Raw genomic sequence first — 19,483 nt, 5'->3', positions numbered from 1 at the left:
TCCACACCTATGGCTTTGGAATCGTAAGACTTGTTGTTTTAAGTTTTTATCTTCTCTGCTATTGGGTACGGCACATGTGGCATAATCTTCAATGAAAGACAAAACAGTTTCATCTGAATTTGTTCCAAATTTGGGGGCGTCCTTGATCCATAACAACATATGTATATGAGGAGCACCTCTTGCTTGATACTCCTTTCTCCAAAAGAAATTCACAACTTCTCCAAGAGGAGGATTCTTTTTATTGCAGATGAAAGACATCTGCATACATTGACAGGATCCAAAGAGCACAATTCTCCAGGTGTCTTGTATTCAATATTTTTTATATTGGAATTTGCATCTCGGAGAAATTCAAGTAAATCATCCCAAGCATACTCAGCACAGCGTAGTGTAACAAACCATGTAGGAGTTCCGTAGCATACATTTCAGTTCTCCATGACGACGGTACCAATTTTCATTAGTCCCACGCTGACATGCCATCAGATTAATCAACTGAGATTCTAAATGATCATCTCTCTGATGCACTTTATCCATAAAATCCTTTGCAGTTACATTTTGCAGATGCATTCCAGTTTTTAAAATGTGATTTACTGCATATGAAAGTCCAGACAAGTCACTTTCAAACAGAAGATGAAACACATAAGGGATACATTGTCGAAATCTTGGATCTTCTGCATATAATCTTGCTGTCCGATATTCAGATGCAGGAATCTGCACAGGACGTTCATCATATCATCCACCTTTTCCTGTTGGAAACAATTGCGGGAAACGAGCTTCCAAGCTCTCTTCCCATACACTCATGGGACTTCCTCTTGCTTTTTTCTTTTGGAACAACTCAATCGTATTCCCCATCACCTCTTTGGAATGAAGTGGATGTACACTGTAATGTTAATAGATTTCTTCACATCTGGACAGGTCCACTTTTTCAATTTGTCCACTTAACCCCTTCGCTGCCAGGCCTTTTTCCCCTCCTGTGCCAAGCCTTTTTTTGGCTATTTGGGGTAGTGCGCGATGAGGCCCCTGTAACTTTTTGAGCACATAAGGTATCCACCCCAAATTTGCGTCCTTTTCTTCCAACATCATGGGGATTCTAAAGGTACTCAGGGTTTGTGGATTCCCCTGGAGGGGTCACAGAAATGAGCCAAAATACAGCTACATTTTGTTTTTTTCTGAAAAATGGGAAAAACGGGCTGCAAATGAAAGCATCTGGGTTTTTCCCCGCAAATGTTATCAAAAAAGGGTTTGTGGGGTTGAAATCACCATATTCCCAGCTTTTAGGGGATATCAGACTTTTGTCAGAAACCCAACATGTTTTACACAGTTTTGGCATTTTTCTGAGACATAGCCTATTTTTGCTATTTTTTGTGCATTCGACCTCCTTCCAGTTAATGGTAGAAATGGGTACAAAAGCAATAATGGATCCTGGAAGCTATACATTTTAGAGAAGTAGACAAAATTCTTAATTCAGCAAGGGGTCATTTGTGTAGATCCATCAAGGTTTCTTTATAGAAACTAACAGTTAAATATAGGATAAATTGAAAATTAGTTGAAAAACACAGCCTTTTGTGTCAACGTTTTCACCTGTAACTTCTTCTAATTATGACAGCTCTTTGGAAGCAATATACCGTTACATCCGCTGGACATTACTGGTTGTGGAGATATATAGGACTTGTAGGTTCACCAAGAACCCGAGGAACCCAGAGCCAAAAACTGAGCAGCAACTTGCAATGGTTTTTTATTATGGACCGGGTATATAGTAATTATTCAGTGAAAATGTGTACATGGAAAAATCGGTATGAAAGACACCTATGTATTTCTGAAATGGGAACAAAATATAGAGTTTAGAAACAGTACATATTTGCACATTTCCAAAATTGGGAATACTCATACTAGCATGAGAATTATCAGTCATATTTTAGAATGACTTCTTTTTTACACAATGTCTTTCATTTGGAAGGCAGAAATGCATCGAAAGTCAATAGGTAATAACAGTTCCTTTACACATATGAATTACCCTAAGTCTCCCGATAAAAATGGTGCCTCACTTGTGTGGGAGGCCCAATTACCCGTGACAGGCAAGGGCCCAAAACATTTTTTTGATAGGCAACATTGATGTCGCATCACTACGTTTTGGGTCCTTGCCTGACGTGGGTACTTGGGCCTCCCACACAAGTGAGGCACCATTTTTACCGGGAGACCCGGGGGAACGCTGGGTGGTGGGAAATTTGAGTGAGCCCAGTGATGCCACAACTTTCCCACACAAAAATGTGTGAAAAATGTGATTTATTTCAGCTAAAATTGAGGTTTGCAGGGGATTCTGGGTAAGGAAACATTGGGGGATCCACACAAGCAATACCTCCCTGGAAGCCCCCGGTTGTCTAGTTTTCAGAAATGTATGGGTTTGGTAGGTTTCCCTAGATGGCCGCCGAGCACCAGGCCAAAAACCCAAGTGACCCCCCTTGCAAAACCAGGTGGTTTTGAGATAGGCAATTTTGATGTCGCCTCACTACGTTTTGGGCCCTTGCCTGTCGCGGGTACTTGGGCCTCCCACAGAAGTGAGGTACAATTTTTACCGGGAGACCCGGGAGAACGCTGGGTGGTGGGAAATTTGAGTGAGCCCGGTGATGCCACAACTTTCCTACACAAAAATGTGTGAAAAAAGTGATTTTTTTCTGCTAAAATTGAGGTTGGCAGGGGATTCTGGGTACAGAAACGTTGGGGGGTCCATGCAAACCTTACCTCCCTGGAAGCCCCCGGGTGTCCAGTTTTTAGATATGCGTGGGTTTGGTAGGTTTCCCTAGATGGCTGCCAAGCACGGGCCAATAAGACAGTTGACCCCCTTGCAAAACCAGATCGTTTTGACATAATTAGTTGTTTGTTTCTACAGCGTGAGAATTTCGGCACAATATTGCAAGGAAAATGTGACAGACATTTTGAGGTTTACAGGACATTGTGGATAAAATAACTTTTTGGAATTCACAAGAGAGACATCACCATGAACTCCCATGGGTTTACGACAATATCTACAGTTGGTGGGTTATTCTTACATGGAACATACACCTTGGCAGAGAAACTAAAAAGACAAAGATTCCTGCACAGCCATCTTTCTTCAAACACACACACATACTGGTTGGATTTGGCATGAGGGCGAGTGATGGTTCAGTATATTAAATTTTATTAGCAAGAGATTTCACAAAAATTAAATGCACTGTCAATAATTAAATGGACGAAAAACTGAACCAATGACTCGCAGCTCGTGAGCTGTAAAGCCACGGCAAGGCACCAACCACTTTATAGGCCATTCACACACCTTTCATACGTGATACACACAAGACCATTCACACCAACAGGCACAAAACCAACACATCACAACATTCACAAAAAGGGACAAGGTACACCCTGCTTCAGGAAGACAAAAAAGACAAATATTACTGCACAGCCATCTAATCCTAAAGCACACACACACACATACTGGTTGGATTTGGCACGAGGGTGAGTAATGGTTCAATATATACAATTGTATTAGCAAGTGATTTCACAAAAATGAAATGCACTATTAATAATTGAAAGGATGAGAAACTGAACCATTGACTCACAGCTTGTGAGCTGTAAAGCCACGACAAGGCACCAACCTCTTTACAGGCCATTCATACACCTTTCATACGTGTGACACATACAAAACATTCACGCCGCCAGCCGCGGGCCCATCACATTACAACACTCACACCAGCAGACAGCACCATTCAAGGGCCCATCACTTCCACACGCCCACATTCCTGACACAGCAACTACACAAACTGATGGATTGCGTGGAGTGGCGCTCAGCAGCAAGTCACTACTCACACACCGCCAGCCGAGCGCCAGTCCACGCACACCGCCAGCCAAGCACAGTCCACGTACACCTCCAGCCAAGCACCAGTCCACGCATACCTCCAGCCAAGCGCCACTCCACGCACACCGCCAGCCAAGCACCACTCCACGCACACCACCAGCCAAGCGCCAGTCCACGCACACCGCCAGCCAAGCGCCAGAACACACACACCGCCAGCCAAGCGCCAGTCCACGCACACCTCCAGCCAAACACCAACCTACACACACCACCATCACATTTAGGATTTTATTTACAAAAAAACACAAATAAATTGCAAATAGATACAAATCTTCTAACACAAAATCTGAAACTAAATACATTGCACTAATGCCAACCTTCAAACAGAATAATTTTTTAAACAATACAGACCAGGCAGGTCACTTTACCACTCATGGAAGCTCCCAATATTTATTTTGCGTGTGGTACACTCTAAAACAAGCAGGCATACACAGCCCAGGGTTAGAAGGACACCTGGGACAGAAATAACGAGACTCCTTCCGCGTATCTCTTCGCCAACAGACTCTACATCTCCTAGTGGGAAAATCTTTTGAAGGTGTGAGAGGGATGTAATCAGGAAAGTGGCGATCTTTCAATCGAGCCAGATCCTCCACCACTCCAAATCTAGGAACACTTGCCTGTTCCACAACAACAAGGCTAGCTATCACAGAGTGCTGAAACTGAAGAAATGTTAACTTTGATGCAGGAGAACACTTCTTGAACACAATAAAAGCATTGAAACTTGCTAATTCGAAGAAATGGATGGCCAACTTCTTATACCAAACATAAGCCTTCCGAATAGCAATGTAAGGTTACAACCTCTGATCTACTCTGTCAACACCACCCATGTGCTTATTGTAGTCTAGAATGCACACAGGTTTGCGCACTTCAGCAACCTGACCCCAAACAGCCACAGGTGAAGTACTCTCATCATGGATGGTAGTCAGCATGTACACATCCCTCCTGTCCACAAATTTTACAGCAAGTAGTTCATCACTACACAAGGAACTGCACTGCCCCGTCTGAAGTTTTTTGCAAACAAGCTCTTTTGGATAACCTTTACGGTTAGAGCGGATTGTGCCACATGCAAAAGTGTCCACTTTATACAATTCCTTAAATAATTGGACAGCAGTATAGAAGTTATCAAGATACAAATGGTGGCCTCTGTCAAACAGTCTTCTAGCAAGATCCCGCACAATTTTCTCTGAAACTCCAAAAGTGGACGGACAACCTGGGGGGTCAATAGTAGAATCTCTACCAGTGTACACACAAAAATTAAAAACATATCCTGTCCTACTCTCAGACAACATATACAGCTTAATTCCATAGTGTGCTCTCTTGCTAGGGATGTACTGCCTAAAAACCAAACGGCCCTTGAATAAGACCAAAGACTCATCAATAGATAATTCTTTCCCTGGAGTATAGATCTCAGAAAATCGATCTACAAAGTGATCCAGAACGGGCCGAATCTTAAAAAGACGGTCACAGTCAGGGTGATCTCGTGGCAACGCCATAGAATTATCAACAAAATGCAGCATACGTAGCAAAAGTAAATACCGATTACGAGTCATAACTGCAGGAAATATGGCAGTTGCTAACAAGGGGCTAGTAGACCAATATGAAGCCAAGGTTGGCTTCCTTACCACACCTATCAATAAAGTCAAACCCAAAAACTTCTTAATCTCTTCCAGATATGCGGGAGTCCACCGGGTAGCTCTAGACTGGGGCCTAAGTTTGTCACTGTTGTCCCTCAAAAACTGTTCAGCATACAAATTTGTCTGCTCAACAATCTCACCCAAAAATACATCATCCAGAAACAACTAAAAAAACTGTATAGGCAAAAAGTGTTCACAATCCACTCTACACCCTGCATCACCGCTAAAGGCAGGCAACACCGGCTGCACCATGTTTGGATCAACCCAAAGTCCAGCACTTCCAGTAGGAAGCCTAGCAGCCTCAGACTGCAATCCAGATGCCTCTTGCACCATCGGCACAGCAGTTTCCTCCTCTAAGACAGGCACTTCATCCACACTGAGAGTTGCTTCATCCACACCAAGAGTACCTTCATCTGCACTGAGAGTACCTTCATCATCCGATGATTCCATGTGGAGAGAAAACTCACTGCCAGAATCTTCCCCTCCCTCCTCTCCCTCAGACGCACTGTCAGTCTCATAATCATGCTCAGAGGAAGATTCAAGAAGTATACCAACCACCTGTTGAGCAGTCATTCTACGGCTAGCCATAATGCTTATTAATATAGGTAACTTGTCAAACAAGTCAACAACAACAAACACTTTGTAAAATAAGTAATAAACAAAAAGCACCTTTATCAAAAACACATATATACTCCAAAACAATACCACTCACTTGCCAGAGGCAACTAAACTACTCACCACCACCTACTCTGCACAGACACAGTATGGATCAACAATATCCCACTAAAAAAGAAAGAGAAAAGAAATTACACATAAGACTATGCAAAACACATCGCAAAGAATTTCATGCTCAAACCACTAACTAAATATGCTGCCATTATGACATCACTTACAAAAATTTCATTCAAACATTACAATATTACTCATTTGGAGTAAATACAACAAAAAAAAATTCTTACCAAAAAAATGCAACTACACAAAACTACAGAACAACCACTGTCGAAACCGGAAACAGGAATCAAAAGCTTTAGACTAGAATAAAAAGGAGAAAAAAACATTAATGTCACATATGCATATAATGCTCTAGACCACGGTTACTCATAGTACGGCCCGCGGGCCGCCATCGGCCCGGCAAGCCTTCCTTGGCGGCCCACGGACCTTGCAGACATCCTACCTGTGCTTTAAAAAAAAATATTTAATAGTGTTAGCAAACACTGCCGGCTGCAGCAGCCCGGACATTGAGACTCTGCTCTGGGGGGGCGGGGGATTCCAGTGATTGTTCTAAGTGGAGATGCAGGGGCCTAAGAGATGAAATACAACAAAGCTTTATTAACATGTAAATGGTCTTTTAAAGACCTGTGAAGTACTACGGTGCGGCTGGGTCTGAGCACTGGGAAGCTGTCTCAGTGCGGCTGTGTGTGTGTGTGCGCTGGGAAGCTGTCTCAGCCGGGGCTGAGGGCTGACACACACACGGGGTGAGATGACAGAGGGTGACAGAGGGAGAGAGAGGAAGACAGAGGGAGAGGGAGGGAGAGGGAGGGAGACAGAGGTTGACAGAGGGTGACAGAGAGAGGGAGTCAGAGGCGCAGTCTGGGGGAGACAGAGGGAGGAGACAGAGGGAGAGGGAGGGAGGCAGAGGGAGGGAGAGGAAGGGAGACAGAGAGAGACAGAGAGGGAGGCAGAGAGGGAGACAGAGGGAGGGAGACGGAGGGAGGGAGACAAAGGGAGACAGAGGGAGGGAGAGAGACAGGGAGAGATAGAGGGAGGGAGACAGAGAGAGACAGAGGGAGGGAGATGGAGGGAGGGAGATGGAGGGAGACGGAGGGAGGTAGAGGGAAGGAGAGGAAGGGAGGGGGACGGAGGGAGACAGAGAGATATGGAGAGATACGGAGAGAGACGGAGAGAGACAGAGGGAGAGGGAGGGAGAGGGAGGGAGAGAGACAAAGGGAGAGGGAGGGAGACGGAGGGTGACAGAGGGAGGGAGGGAGACAGAGGGAGGTAGGGGGAGACAGAGGGTGAGGGAGGGAGACAGAGGGAGGGAGAGAGACAGGGAGAGATAGAGGGAGGGAGACAGAGAGAGAGACTGAGGGAGACGGAGGGAGGGAGACGGAAGGAGGGAGACGGAGGGAGGGAGATGGAGGGAGGGAGATGGAGGGAGACAGAGGGAGGGAGGGAGACGGAGGGAGGGAGGAAGACAGAGAGAGGGGGAAGACAGAATGAGACAGGGAGGGAGGGAGACAGAGGGAGACAGGGAGGGAGAGAGATGGAGGGAGACAGAGGTAGGGAGAGAGACAGAGGGAGAGAGGGAGATGGAGGGAGTGAGGGAGACGGAGGGAGATGGAGGGAGAAAGAGGGAGGGAGGGAGATGGAGGGAGACAGAGGGAAGGAGAGGGAGGGAGACAGAGGGAGGGAGAGAGACAGAGGGAGAGGGAGGGAGACAGATGGAGAGGGAGGGAGACAGAGGGAGGGAGAGAGATGGAGGGGGAAGGAGGGAGACGGAGGGAGAGGGAGAGAGACAGGGGAGGGAGAGAGACAGGGGGAGGGAGACAGAGGGAGGGAGACAGAGGGAGGGAGAGAGACAGAGGGAGAGGGAGAGGGAGGGAGACAGAGGGAGAGGGAGGGAGACAGAGGGAGGGAGAGAGATGGAGGGAGAGGGAGGGAGACGGAGGGAGAGGGAGAGAGAAAGGGGAGGGAGAGAGACAGGGGGAGGGAGACGGAGGGAGGGAGACGGAGGGAGACGGAGGGAGGGAGACAGAGGGAGGGAGATGGAGGGAGACAGAGGGAGGGAGACGGAGGGAGGGAGACGGAGGGAGACAGAGGGAGAGGGAGACGGAGGGAGGGAAAATGAGGGAGGGGAGGGAGGGAGACAGGGAGGGAGATGGAGACAGGGAGGGAGATGGAGGGAGGGAGACAGAGGGAGGGAGATGGAGGGAGAGGGAGGGAGAGAGACAGAGGGAGAGGGAGAGAGACAGGGAGGGAGACGGGAGGGAGACGGAGGGAGGGAGACAGAGGGAGGGAGATAGAGGGAGAGAGATGAAGGGAGACAGAGGGAGGGAGGGAGAGGGAGGGAGGGAGACATGGAGGAGGGAAACATGGAGGGAGGGAGATGGTGGGAGACAGGGAAGGAGGGAGACATGGAGGGAGGGAGGGAGACAGAGGGAGACAGGGATGGAGGGAGACGGAGGGAGACAGAGGTAGGGAGGGAGGGAGAGGGAGGGAGACAGAGGGAGGGAGGGAGGGAGATGGAGGGAGAGGGATACAGAGGGAGGGAGTCAGAGGGAGGGAGACGGACAGAGGGAGATGGAGGGAGAGAGATGGAGGGAGGGAGGGAGGGAGACAGAGGTAGGGGGGGTGGGAGGGAGACGGAGGGAGACAGGGAGACATGGAGGGAGGCATGGAGGAGGGAGATGGAGGGAGACAGGGAGGGAGACATGGAGGGAGGGAGACGGAGGGAGACAGGGAGGGAGGGAGACGGAGGGAGACATGGAGGGAGGGAGGGAGAGGGAGGGAGACAGAGGGAGGGAGGGAGAGGGAGGGAGACAGAGGGAGGGAGGGAGAGGGAGGGAGCAGAGGGAGGGAGACAGAGGGAGGGAGACAGAGGGAGGGCGACAGAGGGAGGGCGACAGAGGGGGAGACAGAGGGGGAGACGGAGGGAGGGCGATGGAGGGAGGGCGACCGAGGGAGGGCGACAGGGGAGAGAGACAGGGGGAGAGAGACAGGGGGAGAGAGATAGGGGGAGAGAGACAGGGGGAGACAGACGAGGGAGGGAGGGAGAGGGAGGGAGAGGGAGAGGGGGAGGGAAGGAGGGGGAGAGGGAGAGAGGGTGAGGAGGAGAGAGAGAGAGATCTGTGTATGCCGTGTCTGGTGGCTCAGTGGACGAAGGTGTCTGCTGCAGGGACCTGTTTTCAACCTCATGGTCACAATTTGTTTTTTGCTTTAGCCCCGCCCCTCCCCCTCTGACCACGCCCCCACCGGTGTGGCCCTCGGCCACAATCCACACTGTAAATTTGGCCCCCGAGAGAAAGTTTGTGAGTACCCATGCTCTAGACCATTACGTACTGCGCAAAATGTATTGCTTGAACCTCGCACTTTCAAGAAGGAAAGATCCATGGCCCAATCCTTTACAGGCAATGCGGCGAGAATCTGGAACTCAGCCTCAGCTCCGGACCACCCCCTCTTACCAGTCCTTCAAAACTGACCTCAAAGTTCTCCTCCTGCAAAGACACTTCCAAACTAAATTCACGCCCTCTCTATTGTCTGAAGGAAGTCTTTACATTATAGGAAATTCTGTTCTCCATGCCTATAGAAGTGCCTTCCCAGTGTGTTCCTGTGTTTTGAGTGTCTGCCATTTATTGCACTTTTATACCTCTACTTGTTACTTTGTACTCTTTTGTAACTTGCACACATGTCACTTTTCCTCTTGTAACGTATTGTTTGCTACCTCTTGTATTTTGTTTGCTTTTGATACATGCACAATTACCACCATTGTCTCATGTAATGTAACGTTTGCTCTTGTTTTCTGAGTGTCTGCCATTTATTGCAGTATTTTACCTCTACTTGTATTTTGTACTCTTTTGTAACATGCACACATCACTTTTTCCTCTTGTAACGTATCGTCTGCTACCTCTTTGATTTTGTTTGCACTTTAAAAGATTTTTTTTTTAAATGTGGCCATAAGGGAAGTGACCCTTGCCTAAGGGGCCGCTCCCAAAAACAACACCAAACCTAAAAAAAGAAAAAAAACCCTGGCGCTAGTGGCCATTCCTGCTGCACGATCGCACAGCAGGAATGCATAAAAGAGACATCGGGGGCAGAGTCGTAGCTAGAGCTTGTGGCGCCCGGGGCTATCTCTCAGATTGCCCCCCTGGGGAGGGGGCGTTGCTGGGGAAAAAGGACGGCGACCACTTGAAAGAGGTCCGAGAGACACGTAGTATCGCCGCTAATAGTTACCTCGATCATGCAAGTTACATGCACATACATGACACGGTCCAAGGCTACACAGTTGAATACACCGGTGACTGGCAGTACGAAAGAGAACACACAGACTGCATGATCGTATCTGGGGACTCAGAAAAACCGCATGTGACATCCATCAGAGAGCTGTGTGAATAATTACCTGGTAATCCCCTCCGCACAATGCAAACATGCACATACATGACACTGTTCAGGGATCCATCATCTACAGCTGACATTAAATGACCATTCATCATGGCCCCCCCATTAAAGCAGTGCACTTTGTGATCTGCGGAAGCGTCATGTTCTTTGCAGCAGGCACATTAACCCTCTGTGCTACCTTTCCAGGAGTCAACCCTTCCACTAGACAAAACTCCATCTCTCTCTAGGAAGAACATTAATCACCAAAGTTATCATGACATTTTTATTGTTTCTGAAAATTGCTGGAGGCCAGGAAGGAGGCAGCAAGTTTTTTTCAAACCATAATATACTAGCAAACACTACGCACCCACCCGAAACAGGTAACCCATGAGGTCACACCGTTCGCATCGCCCTAACCTGTTGCTCTAGGGGGTGCTGCTTCGTAGGCCTGCCCGCAAGACTGGAGATGAACTTCAGTATGGATTGTGGTGGACAGGCCTTCAAGGTTAACCCACAATTGATACAACTAGGGTACACCTGCTTGTGCCAAGACATCAAGCCTTCTAAGGTCTAGTGGGGCCTTCTACGGTCTAGCATGGGAATGTGCTCCCTCAGTAGAGTGGTCTGGTGGACTGGTCATGAAGGCTGAACCCAGTTCCCCAGTTCCAAATTCGACAGCTCTGGCCATAGTGCCACATCCTCTCCCCCACAGAACATCATACTTCCCCACTGAGAGAAACTTGCACTGCCTTCAGCAATTACCTAATTGTGCCCGCTATAAACACTTGGATGTGGCTCAATACAAATTATGCACTTGATAAGATGCTGCCTAAAAAAAAAAGTAAAAGCAAACACTCACAGGGAATGCACGATTAAGTAAAGCATGTGTAATGTAAGCAGAAACAACATGGTTACCTTAACGATCTCTCGCTCACTATTCAGAAATCAGCGAGTGGTTTTACCTGAAAAGTTATGGACATGACTAGAGGGCCCTGAAAGGAACCCTTTCAATGTCCATTGCTTATATCCTTACAAAACGTAAGCAGTATGGTATAAAAAGACCACATCCATAAACACAGAGCCATGGTACACATTGTGTTTTCCAATCCACCCATCAACCAGGTATTGCAGTACCTCCAGGAATGGTACACTTTCCCACCTGGGAACAACAACCTGGGAACAACAATGCTGTTCAAAGAAAGACGAGAAAACGAAAGTAGCGCTTCACTGGCAAACTCTGTAAAGTGATGCTGATGTATTTGGATGTAAATAAAACCAATCTGGCCACTTTGCAACCCCTCTGTCTTGCTTTATTTAGTTATGTATTTATTTTTCATATTTAAAACCTTCTATTTCTCTCCATCGTGCTGCCCTTTGGAATAGAAAAATGTCAGAAAAAGGGCATTTCTCGGAAGAGTGTTTTTCTTTTTTGGATCCATTTCTCAGGGAAGCAACTAAATGAAAGAAGGAAAGTGGCTGTGACCCGTGAATTTCTTCAAGTCACGGTTTTCAGTAAGTGATGGCAAGACAGAAAGAGAGGGAATAATAGGAAGAGAGGTGGGGAAAGCTGCCAGCACAAAAAAAGAAGAGGACATTGCCCGAGTCCTATTCCCTTTCTGTCTGTCCCCGAACTTCCTCTAAAGCAAGCCGAGCCTCAACTTAACGCTTTTGTCCCCAAAATAGTACCCCCACCCTAACTACAACACTGATCGCCAAAAATCCCCCCTCCCCAGCCCCAAAACTCACCTTTCCTCTCCGACGCGTGGGAAGCAAATGGCTTCCTGCGCGATGGAGGACAAAGGGGTATCCTCCAATGACGTCAGCGTGGCTCGCGCGCTGATGTCATTGATGACGCGGGGGGCGGGGGGAGGCAGGGGAAGGTCTTCCCCTGCCTTCCCAGTAAATAAAAAAGGATCGACCACTCACGGGGGGAGCGCCAGCGCTTCCCCCGTGGGTGGGTGTCATGACGAGCTGGACTCGTCATGGGCACATCGCGACTGTGCTCAATGACGAGTCCAGCTCGTCATGGGCACAGAACGGGTTAATGTTTCAGTATCTTCTGCTAAATCTATTTCTTTTTCTCCTACAAACACATTTCTATAGTACTCATTATTTTTTATCAGATACAATGATGCCTTTTACACTTTTCTAACATCCACTAACTCTTGCCAGATTTTCTTATTCTTAATAGGAACACCATTAACTAGAATGACTAGTGGTTCATTTTCTGTATGGTCTACACCAATAGTTTCAATATTTTTATTTAAATCAAACGGTAAATACACAACTCTTCCTTTCAATCCTCTTTGTAACTCTGTTGGAGGTAGTTTACCTGTTTTAGGCTCCACACGAACAATAGCCTGAAACGGGTGCACTCATTGAATGAGAATAGACTCATACGTATTTAAATCTATCAGCTCTAGAGGAATAGCAACCAACTCTAGATTATTATGAACAGCTCTAGCAGGCATTTTATTCTCATCTAATTTGTTTTAACAATATTTGCAAATACGCTGCTCAGATCCCAAATCAAAACAATCCTCTACCAACAAATAAGTTGCAAATTCCTTCCACTTATCATTATCTTCTATTTCACTTTTTAAATACAGATTGACACCCCTAGTCTGATTTTTATAGTGACTTCGCTGACAACAAATACAAGAAACATTTGGTCTTTCACCTGAAATTACCTTAAACTTTGTGATTTCATCCTCAAAATGTTTTGTAATCACGGGTTCTACATTGTCTTCAACATTTTGTTCTACTAATGTGTCAGTTTCTGCACTCTCTTGCTGAGGACCAAAGTAGCAAAACTCAATATCATCCCAAACCATCTTCACATCTGATACTGACCCACGCAAAAGAGCACCGTTCAACTCATTTAACTTTAGTGCTGGACTTTTTACATAATACAATCTTCTCACTAACTTCCGCATTTGAGTATGATGTACTGCCAACATCCTGAAATGGTGAAAAACACTTTGACAAACTTTCCTAGAGAGACAAGCCAGAGAATGACCTTGGAAACCAGTATTTTTCTCACTCTGCAAGGGTCTAGTCCTTGCAACACCTTAATCTTTTGTTTAACACTTTTTTTATTATATGCTTGTAAAAAACTACATAATGTATCAATAGATTCTTGTCATACACTACAAATACTACTGCAATCCCAAGTGTACACAGGGTGTTTAGGAGGTCTCCCTAGAACTTCATCAGCTATCATTTCTTCTGCATTTCTTTCAACTATTTTCTCTTTGTCAATTGGACAACCATCTCTAACCTCATAACCTCGACCACTGGTGTCAACTGCATACAATAATTTATTGCTCTGTAAATAACTCTCTTCATTAAAGAAAGGCTCTGAACTGGAACTGTGTTTCCATTCTCCCAAAAAAATTCACAAATTCTTTTTCTATTAATTACTCTTTTCCTCCTACTTTTGGCCTTCATTAAATGGATTGGTTTATCTAGTGATCGAATTCTGTTTAATACTAAAATAAATAGTTTCCTTTTTACTTCAAAAGCCTTTTCAACAACGGTTTCAATATGCTTCTTCTTTTTATAAAATAGAGCTCTCTTTTTATATTTCTTCACATCTTTCAGCAAAATAGGTACTACTCTCTTGTAAAATATTTTTTTGCGTATTTCCTTATACTGATTTTGCCTTCTTTTACCATACTTTGTCTCCTTTGTCCATTTGCCTTTTTGCTTTTTCTATTATTTTGAAAACATTTTCTAGTTGAAGCATTCTCAGAGGTTTCAGCATTCTGTACATTCTGTTTGGTCCTACAAACATTTTAAATAAATTGCTTTGTGATTTTACCAGAAGATTTTTTCTTTTTAGCCACATTATATTGTTCATTCAATACTTGTGGTTGATGTTTCTTCAAGTAATTCTCCTGTCTCTGTTCTTTTCTTTTTCTGCAATGATTTCTCTATTTTAACGGTGAAAAACAGTATCTGTAAAAAATAATCACAAATAAATGTATATTAATAACTTTAAAAATTATACTATTCTATTTCTGTACAAACACATTTTATATAAATACTGACTAAGAAACTATATCCCTGAAGCACAAGTGTGACGATGGTTAAAACACTACATGCATAGTGCATACTACTTTGAAGCAGTTCATGCCCTAAAGCCTGCCTCACTAAAAGACTACATGCTAACTGACTGAATGATTACAGTACTATAAGGAGAGACACTGGGTGAGTGACAGGGTGTTTGCTAGAAGTGTATGGATACTGACTGGGATATTGATGGTGTGAAAGACAAGTGTGTAGGTGATTAGAGACCTACATGCATAGTGGATACGTGTTTGAATCCATCCATATGTTAAGGCCTGTCTCAGTCCAATAGTACTTGGATACTGACTGAATGTTTTGAGTATTGCAAGGAGAGTGCCAGGATGAATTTATAAGTATTTGTATTGTGGTGCAGTAAATACATTAGTACATGGTGCTGAATAAGTCACTGGAGAAGTATAAGGGGAGTGACAGGGTGTTTGCGGGAACTGTATGAATACTGTCTGGGATATTGAAGGTGTGAAAGACAATTGTGTAGGTGGCTACAGACCTACATGCATAGTGGATAGACGTTTGAAACAGTCCATAGAGTAACACTTGGATCACTGCAAAACTACCTGAGTACTTACTGAATTATTAGAGTACTACAAACAGAGTGACTGGGTGAATCTTTTTAAGTTTTTGGGTTTTGGTGCAGTGAATAGATTAGTAATTAGTGCCAAATGAGTCAATGGAGGTGTGCAATTGAAGTGACAGAGTGTTTATTGACTGACTGGGAAATTGAAGGTCTGAAAGACAATTGTGTTGGTACTTAGAGAGCTCCATGCATAGTAGAAACACTTTTGAATCAATCCATGTGCTAAGGCTTGCCTCACTCCATTAGTACTTAGGTACTGACTGAATGATTTGACTATTGCAAGAAGCGTGCCTGGGTGAATTTATAAGTGTTTCAGTGTTGGTGCAGTGAATGCATTACTACATGGTGCTGAATAAGTCACTGGAAGAGTGCAAGGGGAGTGACAGGGTGTTTGCTGGAAGTACATGGATACTGACTGGGGAATTCAAGCTGTTAAAGACAAGTGTATAGTATGTTAGAAGACTGCATGCATACTGCATAGACATTTGAAGCAGTCCATGTGGTACTGTATGGTTCACTACATGAGTACCTGCATACTGACTGAATCATTAAACTACTGCTAGGAGACTGCCAGGATGAAACTTTTAAGTTTTTCGGTTTTGGCGCAGTGAATAGATTAGTACATGGTACTGGATAAGTCACTGCAGGAGTGCAAGATGAGTGACAGGGTGTTTATTGAAGTATATAGATACTGACTAGTTAATTAAAGAAGTCAAAGACAAGAGTGTAGGTGACTAGAGGCCTGCATGCAAAGTGGATAGACGTTTAAACAGTCCATGAGCTAAGACCTCAGACACTGAATGATTACCTGGGTACTGACTGAATCATTACACTACTGCAAGGAGAGTGCCTGGGTTAATCTTTTTAATTTTGTGTTTTGGTGCAGTGAATAGATTACTACATAGTGCCAGATGAGTCAGTAGAGGTGTGGAAGTGGACTGAAATAGTGTTTACTGGAGTTTATAGATACTGACTAGTTAATTAAAAAAGTGAAAGACAAGTGTGTAGGTGACTAGAGGCCTGCATGCATACTGGACAGATGTTTGAAGCACTCCATGGGCTAAGGCGTGGGTTACTGCATGAGTACCTGGGTACTGACTGAATCATTAGAGTACTGCAAGGAGAGTGTCTGGATAAATCTTTTAAGTTTTTGGGTTTTGGCACAGTGAATAGATTAGTACATGCTGCTGAATGAGTCACTGGAGGTGTGCAAGGGTAGTGACAGGGTGTTTATTGGAGTATATAAATACTGACTGGGCAAATGAAGGTGTGAAAGACAATTGTGTAGGTGGTTAGAGGCCTACATGCATAGTGGATAGTCATTTGAAGTAGTCCATGTGCTAAAACCTGGTTCACTACATAAGTACCTGGGTACTGACTGAATCATTAGAGAAGTACAAGGAGAGTGCCTCGGTGAATTTATAAGTGTTTGGCTTTTGGCGCAGTAAATGGATTAGTACATGGTGCTGAATGGGTCAATGGAGAAGTGTAAGGGGAGTGACAGGGTGTTTGTGGAAACTGTATAAATACTGACTGGGATATTGAAGGTGTGAAAGACAAGTGTGTAGGTGGTTAGAGGCCTGCATGCATACTAGACAGACATTTGAAGCAGTCCATTATCTAAGGCCTGGGTCACTGCATGAGTACCTGAGTACTGACTGAATCATTAGAGTACTGCAAGGAGAGTGCCTGCATGAATCTTTTAAGTTTTTGGGTTTTGGCGCAGTGAATAGATTAGTATATGGTGCTGGATGAATCACTGGAGGTGTGCAAGGGGAGTGACAAGATGTTTATTAGAGTATATAGATACTGACTGGGCAATTGAAGGTGTGAAAGACAATTGTATAGATGATTTGAGGCAAGCATGCATAGTGGATAGACGTTTGAAGTAGTCCATGTGCTAAGTCCAGGTTCACTACATAAGTACCTGGGTACTAACTGAATCATTAGAGTACTACAAGGAGAGTGCTTCGGTGAATTTATAAATGGTTGGATTTTGGTGCAGTCAATGGATTAGTACATGGTGCTGAATGAGTCACTAGAGGATTAGAAGGGGAGTGACAGGATGTTTGCTGGAAGTGTACGGATAATGACTGTGGAATCGCAGGTATGAAAGACAAGTGTGTAAATGGTTAGAGGACTACGTGCATAGTGGATAGGGGTTTGAAGCAGTCCATGTGCTAAGGCCTGGCTCACTGCATGAATACTTGGGTACTGACTGAATGATTAGAGTACTGCAAGGAGAGTGCCTGGGTGAATTTATAAGTGGTTGGGGACGCGCCTTGTCTGCCCTGTCTTTCTGCCTACCAGTGCCATCACGGGGGACATCAAGTCCCAGAGACCAACATTCCCTGGAGGAAGGAGCCACAGACACCCTTGCGCTCATAACGCGCACAAGAGCTCCGTAGCGTGGGACGCGCCTTGTCTGCCCTGTCTTTCTGCCTGCCAGTGCCTTCACGGGGGACATCAAGTCCCAGAGACCAACACTCCCTGGAGGGAGGAGCCACAGACACCCTCGCGCTCATAACGCGCACAAGAGCTCCGCGGCGCGGGCCGCGCGCGGGTGAAGCCCGGGCCAAGGGTGGGCCTGTCCGCGCCCGTCTGCGGCCGAAGGAGGCCGGGCTGGGCCCCGTTATTTGACCCCAGCAGAGGCTGCTATTGTTGCCCTGCCCTTCCACTTACGGACGTCTGGTGTTAAGGTACCGTGAAGCTGCTTACTGTTTATTGCTTTTGCTGTCGATTGGTGACCTCATAACTGTGTAGTTGAGCAAATTACATCCTGCGTTGCATAATGAGTAAATTGAAAGGTGTAGCTGGGACCTTGAATGCATTTATTGTAAGGGATGAGTCACTTCTATCTCATGAAATCCATCTGACTGAAAGAAGGCTGTCTTTAGACCCTGCCACGCTACAATCTCCTCTCTCGCTGGGTAATCTTGCTAATGTTAATACAACCTGTTCAAAAACACCAAATACATCACCAAACAAATCTACAGCAAGACCCGCCCTTGTGTCCTCCAACACATCCTTACCTTCTGAAGACTCCCCCAATACGCCCGTCCTAGATGTGCCCTGCATTAACACCAGGGGTAATGCCGCCAAGGCACCAAGGATCACCAAATTAAACGGTCAACCCACCAAGAAAAAGCACGCTGCCTCTGCCAAGTCTAAGTCTAAAAATGTCACAGGCTGCCAATCAACTGGGAACCAGAATATTGCGGTGATCACCATTATGAACTCAGTAGCAACCCAGACAGACAGCATTTTTGAACCTATGTGTAATAAGGCCAACACAGGCGCTGCGGGGGGAGCCACACAAACAGGGTTTGCCATGGAAGCCCTAGAATCTACGTTGGTCTCCCTCAAGGATGCGATTGATAAAAATTTCGAACTGTTGTGGGGGAAATTTAATCAGCTGGACTGTACCGTGGATAACTTAAGAGGTGGGAGGCTGAATAAAGCTTATGACGAAGCAGGACGAAGGAACAATATATCATCAGCGGCCAATAAACACGGGCCTGCCATACAATTGACAGATGTCGCTCTTGCTCCCCCAGTTACATCCTTCGCCACCAATTCTAGTGTCTCCCGTTTTAACCAAAGCAATTTACCTGTGTTAAATTCAATCATTACACAGAGGGGAAGCTTGGGCACATCCCATATGCATAATACCAATGATGTTAATGCAACATTAGGTAGGGTGAACTGTAATTTGCATCAGCAGGGAATTGCTGATGCCGATCCAAATAACGTGGCCATAGACCATCTCAGAGACTTACACCTAAGCCCCAATACAGATGTACTGAGCCTGCCACCAGCCTCTAGTCCTTATGTGTTAGTATTGGCTGGTGTTCCCAACCTCGCCAAGGGACAGAGGGAATGTTGGTCAGACCTCCGTAATAAATCTGTAGATTGGCTACACAAACACAAAAGTTTCCACCCCTCCTCAATGGACGAAATCATTATGGCAAGGAGAGTAGGATGGGTTGGCCCCTCGGATAAGAATATCAGTGGTGTTTGCATTGTCCTTAATTTTCGCAGACCACATACGGTCCGTCATATAATTAGAACTCAAGAGCAATCCTTTTCACAACATACTGATATTTGTGCACTCCCCTTAGGTTATTTTTACAAACCACCAGTTTTCCTACTAAGGGACGCCCATGCAATTCCCCAGGCAGCAAATAGGTTCCATGCACTTTC

Source organism: Triturus cristatus, chromosome 6, assembly GCF_964204655.1.
Source record: "Triturus cristatus chromosome 6, aTriCri1.1, whole genome shotgun sequence".
Classification (NCBI taxonomy): domain Eukaryota; kingdom Metazoa; phylum Chordata; class Amphibia; order Caudata; family Salamandridae; genus Triturus; species Triturus cristatus.
The sequence above is the reverse complement of the archived record's forward strand: the minus strand, read 5'-3'. Positions refer to the sequence as shown.